The following is a 26,840-nucleotide window of genomic DNA, read 5'->3' as shown; positions in this document are numbered from 1 at the left end:
TGTTAACGAGTCGGGACCTTGGGGGAAAAACTGGGACCTTCACTAGTACCACCCCTGCCCCACTCCCCATGGCACAGCGCCCCCTGCTGCCCCGACCCACCCCCCACAGCCCAGTGCCCTCTGCTGCCCCCCTGCCCCACTCCCCATGGCACAGCGCCCCCTGCTGCCCCCCTGCCGCCAACCCAGCGCCCCCTGCTGCCCTGACCCACCCCCCACAGCCCAGTGCCCCCTGCTACCCCCCTGCCCCACTCCCGGCAGCCCAGTGCCCCCTGCGGCCCTCCTGCCCCACTCCCCACAGCCCAGTGCCCCCTGCTGCCCTCCTGCCCCACTCCCCATGGCACAGCGCCCTCTGCTGCCCCCCTGCCCCACTCCCGGCAGCCCAGTGCCCCCTGCGGCCCTCCTGCCCCACTCCCCACAGCCCAGTGCCCCCTGCTGCCCCCGACCCACTCCCCACGGCACAGCGCCCCCTGCTGCCCCCCTGCCGCCAACCCAGCGCCCCCTGCTGCCCTGACCCACCCCCCACAGCCCAGTGCCCCCTGCTACCCCCCTGCCCCACTCCCGGCAGCCCAGTGCCCCCTGCGGCCCTCCTGCCCCACTCCCCACAGCCCAGCGCCCCCTGCTGCCCCCCTGCCCCACTCCCGACAGCCCAGTGCCCCCTGCTGCCCCGACCCACTGCCCACAGCCCAGCGCCCCCTGCTGCCCCCCTGCCCCACTCCCGACAGCCCAGTGCCCCCTGCTGCCCCGACCCACTCCCCACAGCCCAGTGCCCCCTGCTGCCCCCCTGCCCCACTCCCGACAGCCCAGTGCCCCCTGCTGCCCCGACCCACTGCCCACAGCACAGCGCCCCCTGCTGCCCCCATCCCCACTCCCCACAGCCCAGCGCCCCCTGCTGCCCCAACCCACTCCCCACAGCCCAGTGCCCCCTGCTGCCCTCCTGCCCCACTCCCCATGGCACAGCGCCCTCTGCTGCCCCCCTGCCCCACTCCCGGCAGCCCAGTGCCCCCTGCGGCCCTCCTGCCCCACTCCCCACAGCCCAGCGCCCCCTGCTGTCCCCCTGACCCACTTTCAGCAGCCCAGCGCCCCCTGCTGCCCCCGACCCACTCCCCACAGCCCAGAGCCCCCTGCTGTCCCCCTGCCCCACTCCCCATGGCACAGCGCCCCCTGCTGCCCCCCTGCCGCCAACCCAGCGCCCCCTGCTGCCCCGACCCACCCCCCACAGCCCAGTGCCCCCTGCTACCCCCCTGCCCCACTCCCCACAGCCCAGCGCCCCCTGCTGCCCCCCTGCCGCCAACCCAGCGCCCCCTGCTGCCCCAACCCACTCCCCACAGCCCAGTGCCCCCTGCTGCCCTCCTGCCCCACTCCCCAGGGCACAGCGCCACCTGCTGCCCCCCTGCCCCACTCCCGATGGCACAGTGCCCCCTCCTGTCCCCCTGCCCCACTCCCCATGGCACAGCGCCCCCTGCTGCCCCGACCCACCCCCCACAGCCCAGCGCCCCCTGCTGCCCCCGACCCACCCCCCAAAGCACAGCACCCCCTGCTGCCCCCCTGCCCCACTCCCGATGGCACAGCGCTCCCTGCTGCCCCAACTCACCCCCCACAGCCCAGCGCCCCCTGCTGCCCCGACCCACTCCCCACAGCCCAGTGCTCCCTGCTGCCCCCCTGCCCCGCTCCCGGCAGCACAGCCCCCCCTGCTGCCCCCCTGCCCCACTCCCGGCAGCCCAGTGCCCCCTGCTGCCCCCCGACCCACTCCCCACAGCCCAGCGCCCCCTGCTGCCCACCTGACCCACTCCCCACAGCACAGCGCCCCCTGCTGCCCCCCTGCCCCACTCCCCACAGCACAGCGCCCCCTGCTGCCCCGACCCACCCCCCACAGCCCAGCGCCCCCTGCTGCCCCCCTGCCCCACTCCCGGCAGCACAGCGCCCTCTGCTGCCCCGACCCACCCCCCACAGCCCAGCGCCCCCTGCTGCCCCACTGCCCTACTACTGGCAGCCCAGAGCCCCCTGCTGCCCCCGACCCACCCCTCAAAGCACAGCGCCCCCTGCTGCCCCCCTGCCCCACTCCCAGCAGCTCAGCGCCCCCTGCTGCCCTGACCCACCTCCCACAGCCCAGTGCCCCCTGCTGCCCTGTTGCCCCACTCCCGGCAGCACAGTGCCCCCTGCTGCTCCAACCCACTCCCCACAGCCCAGCGCCCCCTGCTGCCCACCTGCCCCACTTCCCAAAGCCCAGTGCCCCCTGCTGCCCCCTGCCCCACTCCCGGCAGCCCAGCGCCCCCTGCTGCCCTGACCCACCCCCCAAAGCACAGCGCCCCCTGCTGCCCCCAACCCACTCCCCACAGCCCAGTGCCCCCTGCTGCCCCCCTGCCCCACTCCCAGCAGGCCAGCGCCCCCTGCTGCCCCCAACCCACCCCCCAAAGCACAGCGCCCCCTGCTGCCCCCAACCCACCCCCCAAAGCACAGCGCCCCCTGCTGAGCCCTCGCCCTGCTCCCTGCAGCCCAGCATCTCCTGCTGATTCCCGCCCCGCTCCCTGCAGCCCTGCGCCCCAAACTAGCCCCCTTCCCAGCCGCAGGAGCCCCTGGCTGCAGAGGGGAGGCTGGGTGGGTGTGGGGCGCCCCGGGCCAGCTGCTCGACAACGCATTGCTGGAATGTCCCTCCCAACAGCTGCCTGTCTCTTGCCCTGGTAAACAGCAGCTGACAGGCTGGGGGCAGGGGGGCTGCTGCCAAGTTGGACGGGGGAGAGGAGCAATCAGGGCATGGAGTGTGGGTCCCTTTGTACCCACGAATGGGGCCGATCCCCAGAGCGGGCCACTGAAGCTGCTCAAAGCCAGGCTGGGTCCCACAAGGGGCTGGAGGGGCTCCCACCGGGGTGGGGAGATTCCTGGACATTAGACAGGGCTGGATTCCGGCACAGTTACCTGCCAAGGCCAAAGGGGGCTGCGGGTCAGGAGTGAGGGGCACCCACAGGGCTGGGCTAGCGGGGAACTGAGGGTCGGGAGTGAGGGGCACCCACAGGGCTGGGCTAGCGGGGAACTGAGGGTCGGGAGTGAGGGGCACCCACAGGGCTGGGCTAGCGGGGGCCTGAGGGTCGGGAGTGAGGGGCACCCACAGGGCTGGGCTAGCGGGGGCCTGAGGGTCAGGAGTGAGGGGCACCCACAGGGCTGGGCTAGCGGGGGCCTGAGGGTCAGGAGTGAGGGGCACCCACAGGGCTGGGCTAGCGGGGGCCTGAGGGTCAGGAGTGAGGGGCACCCACAGGGCTGGGCTAGCGGGGAACTGAGGGTCAGGAGTGAGGGGCACCCACAGGGCTGGGCTAGCGGGGGCCTGAGGGTCGGGAGTGAGGGGCACCCACAGGGCTGGGCTAGCGGGGGCCTGAGGGTCGGGAGTGAGGGGCACCCACAGGGCTGGGCTAGCGGGGGCCTGAGGGTCGGGAGTGAGGGGCACCCACAGGGCTGGGATAGCGGGGGCCTGAGGGTCGGGAGTGAGAGGCACCGCAGGGCACAGCTAGCGGAGGGCTGTGGGTCGGGAGTGAGGGGCACCGCAGGGCTGGGTTGGCGAGGGACTGCGGGTCGGGAGTGAGAGGCACCGCAGGGCACAGCTAGCGGAGGGCTGTGGGTCGGGAGTGAGGGGCACCGGAGGGGAGGGTTGGTAGGGGCCTGAGGGACAGGAGTGAAAAGTAGCGCAGGGCAGGGTTGGCAGGGGGCTGCGGGTTGTGAGTCAGGAGCACCGCAGGGCACAGCTAGCAGGGGCCTGAGGGTCGGGAGTGAGGGGCACCCACAGGGCTGGGCTAGCGGGGGCCTGAGGGTCGGGAGTGAGGGGCACCGCAGGGCACAGCTAGCGGGGGGCTGTGGGTCGGGAGTGAGGGGCACCACAGGGCAGGGTTGGCAGGGGGCTGCAGTTTGGGAGTGAGGGGCATCAGCAGGGCTGAGCTGGTAGGGGCTGCGGGTCAGGAGTGAGGGGCACCGCAGGGGAGGGTTGGCAGGGAGCTATAGGTCGGGAGTGAGGGGCATCGGCAGGGCAGGCAGAGGGCTGTGGGTCGGGAGTGAGGGGCACCGCAGGGCAGAGTGGGCAGGGGGCTGCGGGTCGGGAGTGAGGGGCATTGGCAGGGCAGGGTTGGCAGGGGGCTGCAGGTCGGGAGTGAGGGGCATTGGCAGGGCAGGGCTGGCAGGGGGCTGCGGGTCAGGAGTGAGGGGCACCGCAGGGCAGGGTTGGCAGGGGTCTGCGGGTCGGGAGTGAGGGGCACCGCAGGGCAGGGTTGGCAGGGGGCTGCGGGTCGGGAGTGAGGGGCACCGCAGGGCAGGGTTGGCAGGGGGCTGCGGGTCGGGAGTGAGGGGCATCGCAGGGCAGGCTTGGCAGGGGGCTGCGGGTCGGGAGTGAGGGGCATCGCAGGGCAGGGTTGGCAGGGGGCTGCGGGTCGGGAGTGAGGGGCATTGGCAGGGCAGGGTTGGCAGGGGGCTGCAGGTCGGGAGTGAGGGGCATTGGCAGGGCAGGGCTGGCAGGGGGCTGCGGGTCAGGAGTGAGGGGCACCGCAGGGCAGGGTTGGCAGGGGTCTGCGGGTCGGGAGTGAGGGGCACCGCAGGGCAGGGTTGGCAGGGGGCTGCGGGTCGGGAGTGAGGGGCATCGCAGGGCAGGGTTGGCAGGGGGCTGCGGGTCGGGAGTGAGGGGCATCGCAGGGCAGGGTTGGCAGGGGGCTGCGGGTCGGGAGTGAGGGGCATTGGCAGGGCAGGGTTGGCAGGGGGCTGCGGGTCGGGAGTGAGGGGCATCGCAGGGCAGGGTTGGCAGGGGGCTGCGGGTCGGGAGTGAGGGGCATTGGCAGGGCAGGGCTGGCAGGGGGCTGCGGGTCAGGAGTGAGGGGCACCGCAGGGCAGGGTTGGCAGGGGGCTGCGGGTCGGGAGTGAGGGGCACCGCAGGGCAGGGTTGGCAGGGGGCTGCGGGTCGGGAGTGAGGGGCACCGCAGGGCAGGGTGGCTCTCACGCAGGGCACCGTGCGGGCTGGCGCGCTGCTCGCGGCTGCCTCGCATTCCTGGCACATCGCTGCCATTCCTCGCCCTGGCCTCCGTTCAATGAGTTTCCTTTTCTCCCGCAGCCCAGGGGCCCAGGGACGTCGCCGGGTCACCAGCCTCAGATGCTGGCAGAGCAAGTCAGGGGCCTTCCAGTGCCAAGAGCACCAGATGAGACCGTCCCCCACCCACATCCCTCTGCCGGGGGGGCAGGGAATGGGGCCTGTCCCCACTAGGGGGCGCCAGCTCCCATTGACCCCAGGGCAGGGACTGGCTGGCTCAGGGGGGCAGGGAGTGGGGCAGGGCCTGTCCCCTCTGGGGGGCGCCGGCTCCCCCCGGCTCCAGGGCAGGGACTGGTGGCTCAGGGGGGCAGGGAATGGGGCAGGGCCTGTCCCCTCTGTGGGGCGCCGGCTCTGATCTGGGCCCAGGGCGGCTGACTGGCTCGGGTGGTTCCCAAGCAAAGGCAGTTACAACACAAGGCATTTCCCGCTGGCTGCCTGGCTGAATGTCAGAGGCAGCTGGGTATGTGGGGCGCAGCCACGGTGACACAGCAGACAGCAGCGGGGGGTTAAGGGGCCCACAGGCAACTTGCCTCACTTCAGTGATTTCTTGTCAGGACTCCTGGGTTCTCTCCTCGGCTCTGGGAGGGGAGTGGGGTCTGGTGGGTTAGATTGGGGGGGCTGGGAGCCAGGACGCCTGGGTTCTCTCCCTGGCTCTCGGGGGGGGGGGGGGAGTGGAGGCTGGTGGGTCAGAGCAGGGGGGGCTGGGAGCCAGGACGCCTGGGTTCTCTCCCCGGCTCTCAGGTGGGGGGGTGGAGCCTGGTGGGTCAGAGCAGGAGGGCCGGGAGCCAGGATGCCTGGGTTCTCTCCCTGGCACTGGGAAGGGAGCGGGGTCTAGTGGTTAGAGCGGGGGGGTGGCTGTGTTGGGGAGTGGCTATGGGGTACCAGTGCTCTGTGCGGGTGAGGACAGTGGGCCTGAGCGCGCCCTGCGGTGCCGTGAGCAGCATGTTATGTCTCCCCTCCCCCATCTCATTGCCATGCTGCCCACGCGTCCCCGGCTCTATTCAGACCCAGCACAATGGCCTGGCTGGTTGGGTGGGGGGAGCCCAGACACTGGCGGGGGCAGGGCGAGTGCGCTCAGCCTGAGCTAGACTGTGCACCTGGGGATCCAGGTGGGTCCACACGCCCCCCCACCAACCGCTGAACAGCTCCTGCAAACACAACCTCTGGTATCTCATTAACCTTCGGCCCAAGGCTCCTGGCTGGGAATCAGTGCCCAGGATAGAGCCAGAGCCAGACAGACCCACGTGCTCGGCGCGACTGCACAGACACACACACAAAAGGGCTTTTTCTTATCCTGGTTTCCCCCGTCACACCAAAAAAACCTAACCCTGAGATTCTGAGCGATTTTCCCATCCCAAATCGGGACAGAAAGTGGAAATTTCAAAACTAAAATAAAATTGGGAACAAAACAAAGAAAGTGTCAGGCTGGGGGAGTGGAAACCATCCAAGCATTCTGTTCCCAGTCCAACCTCTCTCTCCGTCCTGCTGAGTGCAGTTTTAAAAGTAACAAGTTGCTTCTTGCCGGGGCAAAGAAAAACCCAACACTTCTCATTCCGAAACTACCAACCCCAGAGTTTTGGAAAGTTTCGGGAACAAAATCCCCCACGGCTTCCAGGCAGGAGGGATCAGCTTGACCGAATCGACATTTTTCGGCAGGGGGCAAGAAACGTTTTGTCAAAAAATTCCCAACCAGCCCGCAAGCGCAGAGACCAGGCCAGGCGCACACATGGGGTGACCGGACATCCCGATCATACAGTATCGGGATTGTCCCGATATTCAGGGCTTTGTCTTATATCGGTGCCTATTTCCTCTCTCTCTCTCTCACACACACACACACCCTCCCAATTTTCCACACTGCTTGCAGGTCAACCTACACGCACACACCTCTCAAGCTCCGCTTCTGACTCCCGCCAGACCCCTCAAAGCCCCCAAGACCTCGGCCCAGCAAGTGGCACACTAGCCAGCCAATCACTGCATGGGAGCGGTCAAACTCTAGTTCCTGCCCCCAATTCAAGTTGGGGTACTGGGGTTCAGGCAGGAGGCAGATGGAGGGAGAAAGAAAGAATTGGGGATCAAAGTCTGACTCCAACCCCAGAACCAGATCAGGTACCAGCAACCCCATCCAAACAAACCAGTTTCTGTCCTGTTCTAAAGTCTGTCTCAGCCATTCCCACCGGGTATCTCCCCCACCCCATTTAGGTACCACCCTGCACCCAGCCCAACGGGGTCACACCGGATTCACTCTGGGGACACCGAGATCAGAAGCCGGCTCACACTGCATTGATGGCACTCAGCTCACTCCGGATTCATACCGGGGTCAGAATTTTGCCTGGCACGAATAAATGCTTCGAAGCGCAAATAGTGACAAATACAGAATGACTATTTGCTAATTACCGTTCTAACAACAAGGTGATATTTAGTAATTATCGCCCACTGGCTGATATAGCAACAGCAACGTACTATATCGGCAAAAACCAATGAAATGTGTTCTTGCTAATAAGGTTAGTTATAATACTTACTAGCTGGTTTCATTCACTGATTATAAGAAAAGTGTAGTTGCTAACTGCTGATCGTACTCACTGTTGGCCACAGATGAATATGTGGATTGTAATAATAAAATATCTCTAATTGTTGATACTGCTGATGGGTGTTGATAACCGGCTAGACATGGAATTAGGATACCTAGTTCTTAGACAGCACTTCTCATTAGTAGTTCTCGTTCATCACACAGACTCATGGATTTATCCTCCCCAAAGCCCTGGATGGCAGGCAGTGCTCTTTGAGCCAATGTATAGATGGGGAAACTGAGGCACACAGCGTCTAAGGGCCAGATTCACAACGGCATGCAGGCTCAGTGGAAAGCAGCCTAAACTAGCCAATGGCAGATACCAACTGGAGGGATGTGGCCTAGGCCCCGCCCCTCTCCCCGAGACAGGTGACAAAGTCTAGTGCCGCTCGGCCGTCTCAGCCGCAAACCCGCTCCTGGAGGCCTCCGCCAGGTGGGGGCTGAGAATCTCCCGAGTAGCCTTTAGCCTGGTTATTCGAGCACTCAGCTGGGAGACCCGAGTTCAATTCCCTGATCTGCGTGCCGGGATTTGAACTGGCCTCTGCCACCTCTCAAGGGGGTGCCCGAACCACTGGGCACCAGGGTAGTCTGCCCGGCTCCCTCCATGTCTCCTGCGGAAGTTGTGCCACTCTGGATTAAGGAGCAAAAGGATCAGAAGGAAACCAAGCAGGAGAATGACCCTGTCATCCGGCGGGGGGAGCTCTCACACAGGAAAGTCAGGCCCCAGCACCCCGCACTCCAACTGCTTCTTCAAAATATTTTCCCCTAGTGGCCAAGTTTTGACAGCAGAGACTGAGAGAGCCGCATGCCATCCAGGCATGCAGGGAGTCGATTTTTCTCAGTCAATGTCGGTAAACGTCAATTTCACCATCTGGGCACAGCGAAACCGACAAGAAAAGTTATTCCCGCCGATAACAATCCAAATTCCCAGCTAGGCAAAGTGGGATCAAAGTGACCTCATATCTGTTAAGGGCTGTTACAGAGGACAGCGATCAATTGCTGTACGCGCTGAAGGCAGGACAAGATGTAACAGATTTAGGTTCCATATTAGGAAAAGCTTTCTAGTTACAAGGGGAGTTAAGCTCTGGACCAGGCTGTGGAATCCCCGTCATTTTCAAGAGCAGGTTGGACAAACCCCTGTCAGGGACGGTCCAGGTTTACTGGGTCTTGCCTCGGTGCAGGGGGCTGGACTGAATGACCTCTCGAGGTCCCTCCCCGCCCGACGTTTCTAGGATTGTATGAAGAATGCTGCGTTAATATGGCTAAAAGGCCACCGTTAAATCCACCCCCACATCTCCTGCAACCGTGAACAGCTAAAATCAATAGCAAACTGAGGAGAGAGGGGAAATGCTGAACCACACCAGGATTGCACACAACTGCGAAAGTTTCAATCAATCCACACTGGGGGGCAGGGAGGATGCTTAAAAAGAAACATCGATTTGTCTGTCAAAATGATAGATTTCAAAACCAATCACACTCTGCCCAGTCTCCCCGGAGCTCAGTGGCTAGGGCCCTCACCTGAGATCCCTTCTTGAAAGCCTTTCTTTTCAGGCCGGGGGGATTGAACCGAGGTTCCTTCCAGCCAGGGGTCGCCCAGGTAGGGCTGCGTTGCGGCCCGATCCGGGAAGTGTGTTGGGAGCTCGCCGGCCGGCTCGGGCCCACAGGCGAGTTCGGCAGGGGAACGTCTGTGTTCCCCCAGGCTGGGGCAGCGCTCTGGGGTTGAGGCGTCCGGATGCCAAAAGGACAGGGAGCGGCAGGTCGTGGGCACAGAGCCAGCCACGCCCAAGGACCATCCATGGCAGACACCTGGGCGCCAAGGGAACGCCAGTGGGGCCTGGTGCTGGGATTTTGGGGGCTAAGGGTCAGTCAGGTGCCTAGATCCTCTCGGGACCCGGGCCCATGCTACAGACCTGCTGACTGCGGAGATGTGCAGCTCTTGTTTGCCTACCACAGGTCAGGTAACAAGTGATAAGAGTATTGAGCTAGTCAGTAGAGGAGTAATTAATAAGGGATTGATCTAGGCACTGGAGTGATTATTAATATATAATTGATAAAATATTAGCCATTAGCATCATAATTACAATGGCTCCCTCTAGCCATTAGAATAATTATTCCTGTGATCTATTTATTAATATTTATGATTAACAACTAGATAAATATACATTATTGTTCGAATGATTAGAGCAATCCACTAATTATTACTCTAATGACATACATTTGTTATATATTAATAATTGATTGACTGCATACATAATTATGACTCAATACATTAATTTCTGTAATGATTAGAGCAACTCATTAATATTTAGTACTCTAATTAATATACTAATTAATACATGAGAGTAATATATAATTACTCTAATGCCTTGCTCATTGCATTATGATTAATAATTATGACCAATGACTGCACAATTAATGTATTGATCTAGGCATTAGACTCAATTGGTAATTAATGATGCATCAATGTAGTCAAACTATTCAGGATTAATCTCGTCACTAGTAAGTATTAAGGCATTGCTCTAGTCATTAAGTGGTTAATAACCGTTTGTGTGTAATTAATGAAGTGTTAATCTAGGCATTCCCCACACTAGCTGTGCTTTCACTTGTCAACCTGCCGTAAAAGAGTATGAAATTATCACCAATTCTTCCTAACACCGTGATCCAGTCATTAGAGTGAGTATTACCAAGAACAAGTGATCGCTAGATTATTAACAGGATTGTAATGTATTGATTTGGCCTTTGGAGTCGTCACAATTCGGGGTTAATTAACACAGTCAGCTGGGCAGTCGACGAATTCTTAATAATTAATGATCTATTGATCTAAGTGTTTATCGCCACCCTTTTCCCACCTCCCACGTGCTCCCCACGCAGTCGCAACGCCCCCTTAGAGCTGATCTCTTTCCCTGTGCACCTCCGGTCTGCGCAGCCAGCCAGCCCTCCCCGGGCACTGCTGCAAAGCCTCCAGCCTTCCCCCAGGCCTGGATCAGAGCCATCCAACCAGCCCCTACTGCCCGGAGCAGCAGCCAGGAGACCAGTGTGCTGCACCAAGAGCTGCCGTAACGGCCCTGGGCCCCCCTCAGCTAGGATTCCCGGCCCATGCACACACCCCCAGAGCACTTGTAACCGCCCCCGCCATGCTCAGCCGACCCTGGGGCCCGTGGAGTCATGCACCGTGGGGGACGAGCCAAGGGCTAAAGACAGCTCCCGTGTCAGACAGCTGGCGTTTGGCCACGGGCTGCAGATGCGAGGCCAGCCTAGGGTGTGAAAATGGCTTGGGTAGGGAGAGAGGCGTGCAGGGACGGATAGAGAGCAATGCAGATGGGGATGGAGAGAGGAGAGTTCTGGATCGAAATCCCAGACCCAGCACTGACAAACAAACAGCAAATACACGACCCGCCGCAGGCAACATTAGCCACAACCAAACACAGACCCCACAACGCACACACCGGCAACGATAAATATATTTAACAAGAACACAAACCAACAGCAGCCACTGCCAACTGCGATACGGACACACACAATAAACCACAACAGCAACACGTACCTCGGCATGCGAGCGAGGAGGAGAATATAGATCCTGTATTGGCAACAGGAGCTACCGATAATAGGAACATAGGATACAGAGCTGGGTCTCTGGGACCAGTCCTGTTATTTCAGCCAGCCACTCAGACATTTATCAGTCCTGGTCATAAACTTACTGCCGTCTGCAATTCACATCCGCACAATAAACCCCGACACTCCAGGACAATCAGCAAAACTGGACATTTTTCATCTAAACTTTTTTTTTTGGGGGGGGGGGGCGACAACCCCCGCACAAACACACACACTACTCAGGGATGGCTCTAGCTTTTTTGCTGCCCCAAGCACGGCAGGCAGGCAGCCTTCAGCAGTGTACCTGTGGGAGGTCCGCCGGTCCCGCGGTTTCGGGGTACCCGCCACCGAATTGCCACCGAATCCGCAGGACCGGCGGACCGCCTGCAGGAAAGTCGCCGAAGGCAGCCTGACTGCTGCCCTCGCAGGGTCTGGCGGGGTGCCGCCATCTGGAGCCACCACTACCACCACTTTTGGCTAAACCAAAACATTTCAAAAAACGTTTTGGTTCAACCCTGAATGAAGCATTTGGCGCATGTGGAAATGTCCCGTTTTTGACGTTTTCAGATGGGTTTGGAGTTCTCGTCGGGAAGCACAGTTCCTTGTTTCTTTAGAGACATTTCAGTTTTCTTGAAATGAACTATTTTGATTGGCCTGAAAATGACATTATTTGGGAATTTTGTTTCATGGGAAACTAAAAAAAAAACGAAGTTTTTGTTCCACTTTAGAACAGGAAAAAAAATTGAACATTGTGGAACGTCCCATAAAATGGAAAACGCAGTTCCTGCCCAGATCTACCAAACCCGTGACAAGAACCGACAACACAAAACTAACAAAATGTGTCACTGTTACAACACTTCCCAACAATACACACATCGCAATAAACAATGCATAACCATATCGCACACACGTGAACTGTGACAAGAACCAACACACAACCACAAGATGAGAAACCAGTGCATGAAACACAATGCTAGCCACCAATACAGATACACACACAATAAATGAGAACACACGATTACAATAGCAACGCACACAAACAGTAGCAAGAAACAACTTGGGTAAGGAATGGTGTCCCTAGCCTCTGTTTGTCAGAGGGTGGAGATGGACGGCAGGAGAGAGATCACTTGATCATTGCCTGTTAGGTTCACTCCCTCTGGGGCACCTGGCATTGGCCACTGTCGGCAGACAGGACACTGAGCTAGATGGACCTTTGGTCTGACCCAGTCTGGCCGCTCTTATGTACTTCCAGCAAGAGATAAGCAATGATGCAGGTCCGCAGTAGCAACAACCAAACACAACATGAACATACACAATAGACCACTATGACCCGTGACAATTGGAACAGCAACACACACTTCTGAACATCACCGCTCCACACAACCGCAATTGCAATGAATATATGGACAAGAAACAAGGACAAGACCATGGATGGTTAAGTGGCATCCCAGCAGATAGGATCCCAGGTCAGATTTCTGAAAGCACTAGGTTCTTGCTGAAATAAAATGGGATTTGGGCCTTTGAAAAGTGAGTTTCAAATCCCCCCCCCCCCCTTTCTTCCTTGGAGAAAAAATGAGTTTCAAACCTTCCCTTCTTGCTGGGGGACAAAGTGAGTCTCAAGCCCCTCTCAAATCCCAGCTTTATCTGCCCACAAATCTGCCACCTTTAAACAATTGTGTTAACTGGGTGCCAAACCCCAGTGTGGGTTTTAATTTGGTTGAAACTTAAATCAATTCCTAACTGTTTTCAGCTAAATCAAAATGAGATTATTACTTAGATTTGAAAAAGCCACATGTCCTGTTCACCCCAGGCTACCACCCATGCAGACCATTTCCGCTCGGTCGGTGGATTCAGTCCTAAACAGAGCTTTTCTGCAGAAATAATCACGACCTTTCACCCCATGGCTTCTTAACTGATTATACCCGTTGTCATTGCTACTATCAGTGCTTATCTGCATAACAACAGTCGAGTGGGCTGGGCTCCACACTGGGAGGCAGGACACCTGGGTTCTGTTCCTGGCTCCGTCACCTCACTGGCCCTGCCTGGGCTTTAGTTTCCCTTCCAACCCCTTGTCTGACTTGTGTGTAAGATCTTTGGGGCAGGGCCTGTCTATCCCTGTGTGTCTGTGCAGCACCCGGCACAACAGGGCCCTGATCTCAGCTGGGGCAGGGACTGTCTCTCGCTGTGTGTCTGCAGCGCCCGGCACAACGGGGCCCTGATCTCAGCTGGGGCAGGGACTGTCTCTCCCTGTGTGTCTGTGCAGCACCTGGCACAACGGGGCCCTGATCTCAGCTGGGGCAGGGCCTGTCTCTCCCTGTGTGTCTGTGCAGCACCTGGCACAATGGGGCCCTGATCTCAGCTGCAGCTCATGCACAAATAAAGACATAAATAATAGTAATAAACCCTTAGATACATTAGTGTAATAGGAACAGACAGTTCTATTATTTAGTCGCACCCGTAATGCCATAGCAAGGTGCTACGTCATTCTCTCTGTTAATATTCCCTTTTCTTTCTACTTTCTTTTGTTCACTTTTAACAACAGCCCTGGGTCTAGTTATTACTGTATCTATTCATCATTAAGTATCAATGCAATTAATTTACATTTGCCGTCACCACTGGTTCTTGGGCCTGTTCCTTTGCACTCAGGGCCCCTCCCTGCTCGATTTTCTTTCCCCCCTTCCTAGCAAGGGAATAAGGGGTCCTGGTAACAGCTGTTGTAATTGCTAAACGAACAGGCGGCCTTGTGGCACCTCAGAGACTAACGACTGCATCTGACCACAAGCTTTGGTGGGCGACAGCCCACTTCATCGGGTGCGTGGGGGGGTACAGTAGGACTCTAAATCCACACACAGAAGGTGAGACAATGGGTGCTGCCCTGCACCGTGAGGGGGGGAATCAGCCCTCCTTCCTGGGCTGGCCCCGGCCTCGCAGGAGGGCGCTGCCGACCCCCGGAGCGGCTGGCTGGGGGCGGCTGAGTGGGACGCAGGGGCTGGCGAGGAGGGAACCGCTTGGAAGTGGCTGGTTAAAAATGGCTCAGGTCTGAGGCGCTACCTGGCGTCTGTCTCCCCCGCACGCCGCTTTCGGAGCCGTCTGGGACCTTCACAGTCCGGGCGGAACCCGAAATAGCAACAGGCAGAGGCCGAGCTCAGTGTGCTCCAGGGTCACTGAGATCAGAAGCCAGCCTGGACACGGGACCTGCAGCGGAGTCACTCCGGATTTACACCAGAGACACTGAGATCAGAAGCCAGCCTGCACACGGGAACTGCAGCGGAGTCACTCCGGATTTACACCAGAGACACTGAGATCAGAAACCAGCCCGGACTCGGGAACTGCAGCGGAGTCACTCCGGATTTACACCAGAGACACTGAGATCAGAAAGCAGCCCGGACACGGGAACTGCAGCGGAGTCACTCCGGATTTACACCAGAGACACTGAGATCAGAAAGCAGCCCGGACACGGGAACTGCAGCGGAGTCACTCCGGATTTACACCAGAGACACTGAGATCAGAAGCCAGCCTGGACACGGGAACTGCAGCGGAGTCACTCCGGATTTACACCAGAGACACTGAGATCAGAAACCAGCCCGGACTCGGGAACTGCAGCGGAGTCACTCCGGATTTACACCAGAGACACTGAGATCAGAAAGCAGCCCAGACTCAGGAACTGCAGCGGGGTCACTCTGGATTTACACCAGAGACACTGAGATCAGAAACCAGCCTGGACACGGGAACTGCAGCGGAGTCACTCCGGATTTACACCAGAGACACTGAGATCAGAAGCCAGCCTGGACACGGGAACTGCAGCAGAGTCACTCCGGATTTACACCAGAGACATTGAGATCAGAAAGCAGCCCGGACTCAGGAACTGCAGCGGGGTCACTCCGGATTTACACCAGAGACACTGAGATCAGAAAGCAGCCTGGACACGGGAGCTGCAGCGGAGTCACTCCGGATTTACACCAGAGACACTGAGATCAGAAACCAGCCTGGACACGGGAACTGCAGCGGAGTCACTCCGGATTTACACCAGAGACACTGAGATCATAAACCAGCCTGGACACGGGAACAGCAGCGGAGTCACTCCGGATTTACACCAGAGACACTGAGATCAGAAACCAGCCTGGACTCAGGAACTGCAGCGGGATCACTCCGGATTTACACCAGGGTCACTGGAGATCAGAATCCAGCCTGGACCTCATTGCAGCGGAGTCACTCCGGATTTACACCAGGATCACTGGAGATCAGAATCCAGCCTGGACTCGGGAACTGCGGGGGAGTCACTCCGGATTTACACCAGGGTCACTGAGATCAGGATCCAGCCTGGACTCGGGACCTGCAGGGGAGTCACTCCGGATTTACACCGGGATCACAAGCCAGCGGAGTTCCACCCCCCGTCAGAGACCCGGCAGTTTTGAGGTGCCGCCAGATCCCCCCGGATCCTGCCCTCCCGGCTCAAGGTCAAGCCCAAGCACGGTACCTTTCGCGGCCGCTCCGATCTGCCGCCTGGCAGGCGCCAAACACCGTGAACTCGCCTGGGAACCAGGAAGGTGAAAGTCCCTCGGCAGGGAAGGGGAAGATCCGGGTTTTACTGGCTGTGTAAATCCAGCTTTGCCCCCGGGGGGAGCCGGCTCCGGAGCGAACCCCCCAGGTCCAGCCAGCGGCTCCGAACAGCCCCGGCGCCCGGCTCTGCCCAGAGTCCTGCGGCTCCGGAGCCTCCCCAGCTGCTCCCCTGAGCTCATCGGCCGTTTATGCAAATCCGCCGCCTGGTGCCTTCTGCAGGGGCCCGGATTCGCTGGCAGAGGCTGGGCAAAAAGCCCAGAAACCCCCCCCCCTTCCCACACACCCCGCCTCCCTCAGCTCTGGAATTAACACCCCCCCCCCCCCAGCTGCTGGCTGCGGGCTTCCCAGGAGAGGGCCCCTTGGAGGGGGTGGCCGTGTCTAGTAGCCCAGGGCAGAAAGGAGGCAGCTCTCCCGGGGGTATCCCTGGATTTCCACTAAACACAGAAAGGAGGGGGGGGGCGGATCCCAGCCACGTTGTCTGAGAGCTGTTTGCAAAATCCCCACCTGCTGGCTTGGGGAAAGGAGCAAGGGGTTCCCTCTGTCTGCTCAGGGCTAGCGTCAAGTGAGTTTCAATGTCCGCCCCCCACCCACCAATGCCAGGATAAAGAGAGTTTCAATTCCTCCCACCCCATGCTAGGATCAGGTGAGTTTGGGTCCCCTCCCCACCCCAACCCCCACTTCCTGTTGGGATCAAGTGAGTTTCAATTCCTCCCTCCAATTCCAGAATAAAATGAGTTTCAATTCCCCCCCACCAATGCCAGGATAAAGAGAGTTTCAGTTCCTCCCACCTCATGCTAAGATCAAGTGAGTTTGGGTCCCCCCCCTGCACCCCAACCCTCACTTCATGCTGGGATCAAGTGAGTTTCAATTCCCTGCTCCAATGCCAGGATAAAGAGAGTTTCAATTCCTCCCATCCCATGCTAGGATCAAGTGAGTTTGGGTCCCTCCTGAACCCCAATCCCCACTTCATGCTGGGATCCAGTGAATTTCAATTCCCCCCTCCAATTCCAGGATAAAGTGAGTTTCAATTCCCTCCTCCCCCCTCATGCCAAGATAAAGTGAGTTTCAATTCCCCCACACCATGTTAGGCTCAGGCACATTTCAATTCCCCCCAGCCCCCCCCCCCTCATGCTAGGATCAAGTGATTTTCAAATTGTCCCCTACCCCTGACCTCCCAATCCTGGGATAAAGGGAATTTCAATTCTTCCCTTCCTGTTGTGGAAAAGGAGTGAGTTTTAACCCCAACTCTCTTTCATGTACACACACACACATGCACACACACACACACACACACACACACATGATCCACCTGCTAAACAAAATAAGCTTCAAATCCACACACTCTTGTCCAGATAAAGTGAGTTTCAAATCCCTCCCACTTGTTGTCTGAACGATTGTGCTTTTTGAGGGGAAATAAGGAGTTTCAGTTCTTTCCTCCTGCTAGGAATGAGGTCAGTTATAAATCTCCTCTCCCACTGGGAAAAATGAGTTTCAAGTCCATCCTCTTGGGGCAAAATGTGAGTTTCAAATCTTCTCTTTTGATGGGACACATGAGGAAAAACTTCCTCGCTTGCTGGAAAAAGCATTTCACACCCTCCCTCTGCCTGGGGGGAAAAGTGAGTTTCAAGTCACCCCTGTGCACTACCACTGGCCTCGGTTCTGCCCCAGCCCAAATTCTTGCCACCACTGGGGAATGAGCCCCCCCTCTTTTGCAGCCTTGTTGTGTCACCAAGTCACAAGGCCAGAATTCAGTACTGCTAGGTCATATCTCCAGCTCTGGGAGGGGGGGGCCTGGAAGCTAGGACACCTGGGTTCTAGTCCCTGTGCTGGGAACTTTTATTTGGAAACTCACATTTTCCCCTTAGCCAAAATGGGGCCATAAAACTCATTTTCCTGCTCCCAGCAAGACAGAAGGGTTGAAAGTCCTAATTCCTCACAAGAGGTGTGATTTAAAAACTCACTTTCTCCTAACAAGATATGGAACTTGGAACTCACATGTTCCCCAGGGAAGAAAAGGGAGGGGGGACTTGAAACTCACATTTCCTGTCACAACTCATTTTTCCCAGCCAACAGCTGGGATAGGGAATTCACATTTTCCCAGTAACTGGACATGGCTTCGAAACTCATTTATTCCCAGCAAGAGGCAACGGCCAGAGTCAATGTTTGTGAGAGCTGAGCTGAAGGTACATGGTGTGAATCATGCAGGAGTCAATCCTCGGATATCCTGGCTCCTGCTGGCCCTTCAGTTTGGCTTCGATCCACCCTCCAGGCCTTACATGGCTTTGAGGACAGGAAAAAAGCAAGAGTGAAAGTTGGGATTAGAAAGCACAAGAGCAGAGGAGGATTTCCCCTACTGCCATGGGGGCCTGTCCCTCTAGGGGGCACCAACTCAGACCTAAACTGGCTGGCTCAGGGGGCTGGGAATGGGGCATGGGCCTGTTCCCTCTGGGGGCGCCGGCTCTGATCTGGCCCCAGGGCAGGGACTGGCTGGCTCAGGGGGGCAGGGAATGGGGCAGGGGCCTGTCCCCTCTGGGGGGCGCCAGCTCCCATGTGATCCCAGGGCAGTGACTGGCTGGCTCAGGGGGCAGGGAATGGGGCATGGGCCTGTTCCCTCTGGGGGCGCCGGCTCTGATCTGGCCCCAGGGCAGGGACTGGCTGGCTCAGGGGGGCAGGGAATGGGGCAGGGGCCTGTTCCCTCTGGGGGGCGCCGGCTCCCATGTGATCCCAAGGCAGTGACTGGTTGGCTCAGGGGGCAGGGAATGGGGCAGGGGCCTGTCCCCTCTAGGGGGCGCTGGCTCCCACCCGGCCCCAGGGCAGGGACTGGCTGGCTCAGGGGGGGCAGGGAATGAGGCAGGGGCCTGTCCCCTCTGGGGGGCACCGGCTCCCACCCGGCCCCAGGGCAGGGACTGGCTGGCTCAGAGGGGCAGGGAATGGGGCAGGGGCCTGTCCCCTCTGGGGGGCGCCAGCTCCCACCCGGCCCCAGGGCAGTGACTGGTTGGCTCAGGGGGCAGGGAATGGGGCAGGGGCTGTCCCCTCTGGGGGGCGCCGGCTCCCATGTGATCCCAGGGCAGTGACTGGTTGGCTCAGGGGGCAGGGAATGGAGCAGGACCTGTCCCCTCTAGGGGGCATTAGCCCCGATCCAGCCCCAGGTGGGGGAGGCGGCAGGTTTGAAGACACAGATTCTTTCCCGGTCCCCAACCAGGCACCGGGGACGAGCTGGGACCCCCAGCGGGTTGGAAAGCGCCTTTCCCAGCAGGCGGCTCTGTGGAGGGTCTGGGCCCTGGCGCTGGGGTGACTCAGAGCAGGGCGAGGCCAGGGGTGGGCAGAGGGAAACAGAGATTTGGGGGCCCATGTCTCCCCCCTGGTCCCACGAGGTGGGAAATCTTGGCCCCGGCTTGCGGAGGCCTGGGGAAAACCGGGGCAGGGCCGCGCTAAGCCAGGCAGGGAGGAAGAGAGGAGAGGAGGGGAGGGCCCGGAGGAGAGCTGGGGGGGCCGAGGGAGGCAGGGCAGAGGGAGCGAAGAAGAGGGCGAGACGGGGGGTGGGCGAGGGCTGGGGGAAGAAAGAGACAAACAGCGGGAGGGAGGCGCTGAGACTTGTGCCAGGGCCCGCGGTCCGAGCTGCCAGGAGACGCCGCCCCACGTGTGGCAGATTCCCCTGCCCAGCCCTGTCTGGGCACGTTGGCCCTGGGCACCCGGCAGAGACGCCTGCTCCCCTCCCGCGTCATGCCCGGGAGCGCTCCTGCCAATGGGGGGGGGCATTCATAGGGAAGGGGAGGAAAGTGGGGGGAGAAAGGGTTAAAGGGGGCTTGGTTGATAAGGACCCCCCCCCAGCCCAGACAGGGAAACAATACATAGGAATAGAACCCAGGATTCCTGACTTGCAGCCCCCCCCTGCTCTAACCACCAGACCCCACTCCCTGCCCAGAGCTGGGGAGAGAACCCAGGAGTCCTGGCTCCCAGCCCCCCTCCCCCCCCAGCTCTAATCACCAGACCCCACTCCCTGCCCAGAGCTGGGGAGAGAACCCAGGAGTCCTGGCTCCCAGCACCCCCGCTCTAATCACCAGCCCCTACTCCCTCCCAGAACTTGGGAGAGAACCCAGGAGTCCTGGCTCCCAGCCCTGCCCCCATCAGCTCTCCATAGGACACCTGCCATTCCAGCCAGCCCCCAGTGCCCTCCGGGCCCGAGTTACCTCGGCCTTGCGGTCAGCAGCCGCAGCAGGGAGACCCTGGGCTGAACAAGCCTGGGCAAGCGAGTGCCCCTTGGCCCCTAGGATGGGGCTCGATTCCAGTGTCTGAGCATCCCAGCCAGGGCATTAGTGACCAGAGGGGCGCAGGCTTCGGAGCTTGTGCTCATGGCAACCAAAGTGGGGGCAGGCCCCCCATAAGCCACCTTCCATCTCCCTCTACTGCAGCCCCTCGCCCACTTCTGCTGTGTGTCCCCCTTCTGCCCCTCCCAGACCAGCACCCCCTGTGCTAGGTGCTGTACACCCCTGGACCACCAACCTTAGAGAGCGGAGGGTTAATCTGGAGGCTCCAGCAGCGCTGGGGGGGGGGCTGGGTTTGCAAGGGGGCGGATTAGCCACTGAGCCATGATGCCATGAAAAGCAGGTTTCCCAGAATCCCGTGTGTCCCAGACACGGGGGCTTTGTGCTGAGATTTCAATGGGCTCAAAAGAACAAGGGGCATGAATAGCCCAGCAGGCTGTGGTCTGCTGCAGCAGCAGAACAGGGGCGAGGGGGCTGGGCAGGCAGAGGTTGTGGGTCAGGAGTGAGGGGCACCGGCAGGGCTGGGCTAGCAGGGGGCTGTGGGTCGGGAGTGAGGGGCACCGGCAGGGCTGGGCTAGCAGGGGCTGCAGGTTGGGAGTGAGGGGCACTGGCAGGGCTGGGCTAGCAGGGCTGGGCTAGCAGGGGTTGCAGGTCGGGAGTGAGGGGCACTGGCAGAGCTGGGTGGGGGCAGGGCTGGGCTAGCAGGGGCTGCGGGTCAGGAGTGAGGGGCACCAGCAGAGCAGGGGGGGCAGGGCTGGGCTAGCAGGGGGCTGCGGGTCGGGAGTGAGGGGCACCGGCAGAGCAGGGGGGGCAGAGCTGGGCTAGCAGGGGCTGCGGGTCGGGAGTGAGGGGCACCGGCAAAGCGGGGGGGCAGGGCTGGGCTAGCAGGGGCTGTGAGTCGGGAGTGAGGGGCACTGGCAGAGCAGGGGGGGCAGGGCTGGGCCAGCAGGGGCTGCGGGTCGGGAGTGAGGGGCACCGGCAGAGCAGGGGGGGCAGGGCTGGGCCAGCAGGGGCTGCGGGTCAGGAGTGAGGGGCACTGGCAGGGCTGGGGGGAGCAGGGCTGGGCTAGCAGGGGCTGCGGGTCGGGAGTGAGGGGCACCGGCAAAGCGGGGGGGCAGGGCTGGGCTAGCAGGGGCTGTGAGTCGGGAGTGAGGGGCACCGGCAGAGCAGGGGGGGCAGGGCTGGGCTAGCAGGGGCTGCGGGTCGGGAGTGAGGGGCACCGGCAGAGGCACCGACATTCCCCCTTATCTCTAGGCAGCTCCCAGGCTGCCTCCCCCAGCTGCCCAGAGCTGAGTCAGATGCGATAAGCGCTGGTGCCAGTTTGCAGGAGGCAGCTAGATCATCCCCCCGCCAGGGATGAGAGAGGTTCCTGCCCCGCCCGTCCCTGCCCCAGCCATTGGAGCCGGCGCCCCCGAGAGGCGAAGGTCCTGGCGCTGGCACTCAGCAGGTTAATAGGAATCGGGCCCCACTCAGCTGTTTGCTTAGGGCCTGTCCCGGCTCCACCCTGGGCATCTTTGCCAACAAAGTCGGGGAAGGTGCCGGGTTCGGTGGCAGGCGTGTGGGGGCCCATCCCCAGCAGGTGCGATCTCCTGGCTGCCGGGCTGGAGGAGTGGGGCAGGGAGCAGCATGGTGCAAGCGACAGCTGGGTCTGTTTCCAGGCTCCCTCCCCCCCCCCCGCCCCCCGTCACGGCTAGCAATAGCACTGTGTCTGGTGCGGGGATTTTAACACACATCCCTGCCCCACTGGAGGGGAGGACTTGGGCAGGGGCAGAATACAGCCTGTGCTAACAAAGGTGTGGGCAGGATTCAACACTCACATGGTCCCTGTGGGAGGATTTGAAACAGTCTTTTGTCCCCAGGAAGAGAGGTGGGGGGCTCTGTAACACTCACTTAGTTCTTCCAAGAGGAGGGGTATTTGAAACTGACCTTTAACCCAGGAAGGTGGATTTGAAACTCACTTTATCCTAGCATGAAGGCAGGACTAGAAACTCACTTCTCTCTCTAGCAAGAAGAGGGAGGAAGGTATTTGAAACCGATTTTTAACCCAGCAAGAATGGGATTTGAAATGCATTTTACCCTGATATGAAGGGGCGGTGGGGAGCAGAGAGCTAAAACCTGCAAGAATTTTTAAATAAAAGATGCAAGGGGGAGATTTTGACCCAGATTTGGGGGAGGGAGGCTCATACCTCACATCCCTCCAGGGCAGGGTGGGAGTGGGGAAGCACCTTTCAACCCAGGGATTTGAAACTCATTTTTCCCAGCTAGAAGGAGAGACCTTGAAGCCGAAAAGGAGTGAGAGATACAGCTGCAGACAGACACCGCCCCGATTCCCTGCGGCCGAGCACAGCGCTGATTTCTCTCTCCACACACACGCGCGCCCACAGATCCGCACCGTCCCCAGACAGCGGAGCAGCCCGAGATCATTAGTTCTCGCTCCACATCTGTGCCCATCTCCATGGGGACACATGCGGCCTGTGCTGTGGGGGGGGGCAGATAATGAGCTACCTGGGCACCCCACAGCTCCATCAGCACCCCTCACTCCCACCCCACAGCCCCCTGTCCTCAGCCCCGGCCTGTCCCCTCGCAGCCCTGCTGGGGCCCGGCGATACCAGCCCTGGGCACGGGGCAGGGCCCAGCCCGAGCAGGGCATGGGGAAAAGGCGGCAGCCAGGGGCCCTGCCTGACAAGTGGGTTTTTAATCAGCAGAGATTCCTGGCTGCTGGAGACGGTTAAATATAGACACAGGCTGGGGGAAGGGGGAGGCGATATGGGGATAGACAGAGACACAGACAGATGCCCACACACACACACACACACACACACCCCTCTGAGATCATTTCTTCCCAACCCCCATCTCAGTCACTTTCTCCTCTATTTTCCTTCCCAAGTTTCTGGTTTGTCCGGTTTTTCCGCTCAGGTTGAGTCTCACACACACACACACACACACACACACTGCAACACAAGGAGATATGCGCAACGCACCACTCAACACAAAGGAAACACAGGTAGTGGAACACACAGAGGTGCACAAGCCAACACACACAGACACACGCCACGGGCCACAGCGATGCAGCAGGAAACGCACACCCACTGCCAAAGATGTGCAATGCAACACACAGTGTGACACACGGGTACCCTGCATTGCAACACAGAGGCACAAGGACCCACAGACCTACAAGGCAACAACCACATACACTGGAACACAAAGACAGGCAGGGACACACACACACACACACCCCTTGCTCCCATGAGCCACAGCTCCAGTTGGGGCAGGCAACTAGAGGCCGCACACCCACACAACACACACATTCAAGGCCATCAAATTCCCAGGCACCGTTCCAGATCAGGGCACCTAGAACCTGTGCTAGAACCCAGGATGCGCAGGTTCTGGATTCCTAGTAGATCCAGTCCAGGTTTTCCCTCCCACCGAGCTTCAGAGGGAGACCTGTTAGGGTCCGGCAGGTGGGGGATTAAAGGAAACCCCGGCACCGGATTCCCCACATCCCTGGAATGGACTCACCTCTCCACCACCCCCGCTCTCCTGGCGGGGGGCTGTTCACAGAAGCTCCTCCCCCCCCCGGGGTCTGCAGCCACCATTAGCAAGGACTCGTTCATCCATTATTCACCAGCCAGGCTGTGAAATGAGCCCCCCACGGGAAGTGGGGGAGCTGGTGAATTATTCAGAAGCCCCAGGAAAGCAGCTGCCAGCGATCAATGAACCGGCCTGGGGTGGGGAAGGAGCCTGGGACACAGATGCAGCCCTATGCCATTCCTTTCCAGTGGGGAAACTGAGGCACAGAGCCACACCACCCACTTTCCCCCAGGGCTAGGACCCAGGACTCCTGGCTTCCTTCCCCCCACCCCACTGCCCTCCCAGAACCGGGGATAGAACCCAGGAGTCCTGGCTCCGCTAACCCCTATCGCTCACTCCCAGCGCTGGGGCGGGAACCCAGGAGTCCTGGGGGACCTTGCTGAGCTGTGGAATTTGGCCACAGAAGGCGGCGGCTCAGAGATCCAGGCCACGTGGATGCCTGTGAAATATTTTGCCCCATGTGTGAAATTTCTCACCCTCGCCCTGTGATATTAACACAGCAGTGCAAAGGCGCCTGGATCCACCTGGGGGGCTCTGATCTCCCCCACCCCCACCCCCACCCCCACACACAGAGACACTGAACTGCATGATAGGTAACCAATGTAAGGCAACCACATTACCCCTGGGTACCCCAGCTCGAGGAGGGGAGGGAGGCTTGGAGCCAGGACTCCTGGGTTCTGTCCACGGTTCTGGGAGGGGAGTGGGTGCTAGTGGTTAGAGCAGAGGGAAAGGCTGGGAGCCAGGACTCCTGGGTTCTTTTCCCAGCTCTGCCCCTGGTGCTCAGGCAGCCCTGGAGGGTTCATACAGAGGAGCCGAATGGGAATCTAAGTGAGCGGGGCGGGATCGATCGATGGCGCTGCCAATACGCCCTCCTGCATCAGCAGATCTCGGAGCAGGTGATGAGCCGCTGCCCCCCCAGAACAGCCCCACCCAGTGCAGGCCCCCTTCCCCTCCCCCGACCCCTGCACCGGCCCTGGCTTTCCCCTCTTCACTTCATGGCAGAGCAGCAGCCAAGGGGTTGAGCAGCCAGCCCCAAAGGCCAGGGGGCAGCTGGCTCCATCCTGCCCCCCTGAGCCAGAAGGGGTGAGAAGCAAGTTAGACCCCCACTCGCCTCCCACAGCCAGAACCCAGGAGTCCTGGCTCCCAGCCCCGCCCCCCCGCTCTAACCACTAGACCTCACTCACCTCCCACAGCCAGAGCCCAGGAATTCTGGCTCCAAACCCTGGCCCCCCCCAACCACTAAACCCCACTCGCCTCCCACATCCAGAACCCAGGAGTCCTGGCTCCCAGCCCTGCCCCGCCCCCCTCCCTGCTCTAACCACTAGACACCACTCTCCTCCCAGAACCCAGGAGTCCTGGCTCCCAGCCCCGCCCCCCCCACTCTAACCACTAGACCTCACTCACCTCCCAGAGCCAGAGCCCAGGAATTCTGGCTCCAAACCCTGGCCCCCCCCAACCACTAAACCCCACTCGCCTCCCACATCCAGAACCCAGGAGTCCTGGCTCCCAGCCCTGCCCCGCCTCCCTCCCCGCTCTAACCACTAGACCCCACTCGCCTCCCAGAGCCCAGGAGTCCTGGCTCCCAACCCCGCCCCCCCCGCTCTAACCACTAGACCCCACTAGCCTCCCACAGCCAGAGCCCAGGAGTCCTGGCTCCCAGCCCCGCCCCCCTGCTCTAACCACTAGACCTCACTCGCCTCCCAGAGCCAGAGCCCAGGAATTCTGGCTCCGAACCCTGCCCCTGCCAACCACTAAACCCCACTCGCCTCCCACATCCAAAACCCAGGAGTCCTGGCTCCCAGCCCCACCCCTCCCACTCTAACCACTAGACCCCACTCGCCTCCCACAGCCAGAGCCCAGGAGTCCTGGCTCCCAGCCCCACCCCCAGCCACCAGTGCAGGGGGCCGGGAATGGATGAGCGGTGACCTAATGGCTGGTTTGCAGCAGTGACCTTTGCATCCTCCAGTGCAAACAAGAGCTTAGGCTAAAAATACCTGCGGGGGGTGGAACAGGGCCCAGGTTGGGTGGGGGGCAGCAGTATAATGCAGTCACCCCGGATCTGAATGCCCCTCACTCCCGACCTGCAGCACCCTGGGCTCTCCCAGCTCTGCCAGTGCCCCTCACTCGTGACCCGCAGCCCCTGCCAGCCCAGCCCTGCCGGTGCCCCTCACTCCCGACCCGCAGCCCCTGCCAGCCCAGCCCTGGGCTCCCCACCACCTAGCTCTGCCGGTGCCCCTCACTCCCGACCCGCAGCCCCTGCCAGCCCAGCCCTGCCCCCCGAGCCCTGCTGGTGCGCCTCACTCCCGACCCGCAGCCCCTGCCAGCCCAGCCCTGCCGGTGCCCCTCACTCGTGACCCGCAGCCCCTGCCAGTCCAGCTCTGGGCTCCCCCCCAGCCCTGCCGGTGCCCCTCACTTCCGACTCGCAACCCCTGCTAGCCCAGCCCTGCCCCCCCCAGCTCTATCGTGCCCCTCACTCCTGACCCGCAGCCCCTGCTAGCCCAGCTCTGGGATCCCCCCCAGACCTGCCGGTGCCCCTCACTCCTGACCTGCAGCCCCTGCCAGCCCAGCCCTGCCCCTGCAGCTCTGCCGGTGCCCCTCACTCCCGACCCGCAGCCCCTGTCAGCCCAGCCCTGCCCTGCCCCCCCCCCAGCTCTGCCGGTGCCCCTCACTCCCGACCTGCAGCCCCTGTCAGCCCAGCCCTGCCCTGCCCCCCCCCCCAGCTCTGCCAGTGCCCTTCACTCCCGACCCGCAGCCCCTGTCAGCCCAGCCCTGCCCTGCCCCCCCCCCAGCTCTGCCGGTGCCCCTCACTCCCAACCCGCAGCCCCTGTCAGCCCAGCCCTGCCCTGCCCCCCCCCCAGCTCTGCCAGTGCCCTTCACTCCCGACCCGCAGCCCCTGCCAGCCCAGCCCTGGGCTCCGAATGATTATCCGTGTTTTCTCCTCCCTTCCACAAATAAAAGTGACTAAATCAGCTTTGCTTCCAGCCGCTATTGATCCCTGCAGAGGAAGCCATCGATTTCCGAGCACATCAGAGCCGCAGGGAGACCTGGGTCCTGCCCGGTTCTCTGTCCCCCTAGGGGCAAGTGCCTTGCGCTGCCGTCCCGGACGCCTGGGTCCCATTCCCCACCCCAGTCTCTCCCGCGGGGACAGGGATCCTTCCCCCAAACAACGCGCTGGTCCCATCAACCGGCCAAGAGCCATGAGAGGGAATCAGAG

The 26,840-nt window shown here is 60.7% G+C and overlaps 1 protein-coding gene across 3 annotated transcripts in view; it reads right to left on the bottom strand.

Annotated features, from left to right (window-relative positions):
* Positions 1–15,788, bottom strand: part of DDR1 (discoidin domain receptor tyrosine kinase 1) — a 38,016-nt gene extending 22,228 nt beyond the window's left edge. For 2 of the 3 annotated variants that reach the window (XM_050921451.1, XM_050921453.1), the window contains exon 1: positions 15,688–15,788. The gene's annotated coding sequence lies outside the window, so the exon portion shown is untranslated. The other variant, XM_050921452.1, reaches the window with a different exon arrangement.
* Positions 15,789–26,840: the final 11,052 nt, after the last annotated feature.

This window comes from Gopherus flavomarginatus, chromosome 12 (assembly GCF_025201925.1).
Source record: "Gopherus flavomarginatus isolate rGopFla2 chromosome 12, rGopFla2.mat.asm, whole genome shotgun sequence".
Lineage (NCBI taxonomy): Eukaryota > Metazoa > Chordata > Testudines > Testudinidae > Gopherus > Gopherus flavomarginatus.
The sequence above is the reverse complement of the archived record's forward strand: the minus strand, read 5'-3'. Positions and strand labels throughout refer to the sequence as shown.